The 2,865-nt window shown below is 36.6% G+C and overlaps 1 protein-coding gene across 1 annotated transcript in view; it reads left to right on the top strand.

Moving 5' to 3' along the window:
- Positions 1-2,318: 2,318 nt before the first annotated feature.
- Positions 2,319-2,865, top strand: part of cbarpa (CACN subunit beta associated regulatory protein a) — a gene marked incomplete at its 3' end in the record, with an annotated part of 27,629 nt that continues 27,082 nt past the window's right edge. Inside the window, exon 1 of the mRNA XM_079876798.1 lies at positions 2,319-2,425. The remainder of the gene's footprint in view (positions 2,426-2,865) is intronic.

Here is a 2,865-nt window from a genome sequence, read left to right as displayed (position 1 = left end):
TTAAGAATATGTTTAAATCAAGAATTCTTGTTGATTTTAATTATTATAAGATGATGAATGCAATCAATGTTTTTGAGATTGAATGGTGTTGTGATATTGGTATGTGTTCTGTACTTAATAATGAATTGTTTTTTATATGCGATTTAAGGTAAAGTCATGTAGTGTTGTTGTTTTTTTTGGTTGTTGTTTTTTTTGGTTGTTGTTGTTTTTTTTTTTGGTTATTGTTGTTTTTTTCTGTTAAATAACAAATAACTGTTGTTTAATAAAGCGTGTTAAAACTCAAAAAACTCTCTCTCTCTCTCTCTCTCTCTCTCTCTCTCTCTCTCTCTCTCTCTCTCTCTCTCTCTCTCTCTCTCTCTCTCTCACACACACACACACACACACTCTCTCTCTCTCTCTCTCTCTCTCTCTCTCACACACACACTCACACTCATCTGACAGAGCGTCTTGAGGGCCACTGAGTTCATTTGTGCAGTGTTGTGTGTAACTCTTTCAAGTAACTAGTAAAGTAACACGTTACTTTTCTACATTGATGGCCTGACAGCTCTCCTGTCCTCGTGTCGAGAGAAATAAAGTGAAGAGGTGTCATGTGTAAACATGATGTTTATTATGTAGTTTTATTTGATTATATTATAATTGCCCAGATTTAAAGAGGACGTCTTGATGTTGGAACATTACACACTAAAGAAACAGCAAAACACGCACTTTTTAAGGCACAGTGTATTTTCTGAGTGACACTCAGAGCGATGATGCTGTTGATCTGACGTTTCATGTGCAACACGTGATCTGACATGAAGAGAAACAGCGACACCGTGTGTCAGTCGCAGGAACTGCAGCGCTCTGACTAATACTTCCGCTCAGGTTATTGAATATTGTTGTTAACCCATTTTATAATGTCTGAGCAGCTTTAGAGTGCGAGATTCTGTTTAACATAATTAATTTCATAAGTAATTTCATGAATTTCATAATTAACTTGCAAGTGGGAATCATTGAACGTGGAGTCATACGAGCTCATTAGGGGATCTGGTTATTATTATTATTATCTTTATGCAGTCAGATTCTTCTCTTCATTTCAACTTTTCTCACACAGAAATATTTACATAAGTTTTTATTTTACGTCTTTGTCTGCTCTTTTTAGCTTCGTTTGATCAACACGGGTTTCTGATGTGAGTTAATGGTCACATGACATGCAGGTAAAAAACAATATCCTTGTTGATTGCATTCATTTTAAAATTAATTTAATTTGACATTTTTATGATTTAATAAATTTTAGTAAGCATTTTATTTTGCATTCATTTAAAAAATATTTTAATTTTACATTCCTATGATTTAATTGCTGTTCTATTTTAATTGCATTCATTTTAAAATTATGCTATACCTTTCAATTTTTGTGATTTAGTTAAAGTGTGGTTTATTTTGATATTGTTTTTTATTTATTTAATCAAGTGTTTATTTTGATTGCATTCATATTATTATTTAAATTTGTCACATTTTTATGGTTTGATTAATTTTAGTAAGGGTTTTTATTTTAAAATATTTTAATTCTACATTTTTATTTATTGCAAGTATTTTAAAATTATTTTAATTTTACGTTTTTTTTTATGGCTTAATTATTAGCTTTTCATCAATCCCTGGCCTGTAGAATGTGCTGTTTCTTTTTACATGTAAGTTGCATATTTATATGCAATATTTGTCATCTGCATAAATACTGCCACATTTCCATAAACAAATAAATAAATATTAAGAGCTTATGCAATATTATGTTAACTTCAGTGACAAAGCCTTTTCCACATACGTCAGTCAGTGTCAACACACACACACACACACACACACACACACACACCTGCTCACTGACATCTGAATCGGTTTCAGTAGAGATATTGGAGCATTTTCATCAATAAACATAAAACAGAATTGAGCTTGTGCAAAACAACAACAACGGGGACATATTTTGTTGGACCGTATTTTCTTGTAAAAACGTTCTCCAATAAAATCTTTACAAAATGATTTTTTTCCCAGAGTATGAACAGTGTAAATGTGCATTAGTATAAAGCGCACGTGCTCTGGTTCTGATTCTCACACAACTGCAGCCACATTTCATGTGCAGTTCACAAAATGCATGATATTAATAAGCAAGTAATAACTAATAACTATAGCTGGCTATGTTTGAACCCAAGCCTTTTTATGAATCGGTGCATTTCTGCAGTGATCATCATCATCATCATCATCATCATCCTCTCTGACGCACATCGAGGAGGAATCCCACCGCTCGCGTCAGCAGCGTCAGTGGGCGTGGCTTCAGCGCCAGTGGGCGTGGCCTCACCCCGGGCTTCATTCATAAACTCGGCTGCCATTCGGATGAATGTAACGCGCACTGGAGCTCGTGCCATTGGTGAGCGCTCATAACAGCATGCATTACAGATAGGTGAGTGATCCCGCGTTCACGCGCGCTGTCCTGATGTTGAACATCGACACATCTGGCGCTCATCTGTTCGCCTGCATTTAACGCGTTTTATTGAACATGCTTTAATGCATTGAGGATGATGAAGCGCGTTATGCACGCGTCCGAATCAATGAATCAACAAAACGCGTGTTTGGTTAATAATGTAACCGCGATGGTGGGAATGTGCGGTGCTTTGCGTTGCGTTGCGCGCGTCTCTCGTGATCATCGCGTCGCGTCATTTCACTGTAGCGTCGCGATGCATCAACATTTCAAAGAGCCTCTCGTTCAAAACAGAAATAGTGACGTAAGCGAACCGAACAAACCTCGCGCGTCACCGGCCGCGCGCGCTGGATTAACTGTAAAACGCTCGAGCAACAAAAGACTGTTGTGTGTGTTTCACACTGCAGAGAAATCATTCACCT

This window comes from Squalius cephalus (assembly GCF_949319135.1).
Source record: "Squalius cephalus genome assembly, chromosome: 7".
Lineage (NCBI taxonomy): Eukaryota > Metazoa > Chordata > Actinopteri > Cypriniformes > Leuciscidae > Squalius > Squalius cephalus.
Note: the sequence above shows the minus strand (reverse complement) of the source record. Positions and strands in the feature narration are given on the sequence as shown.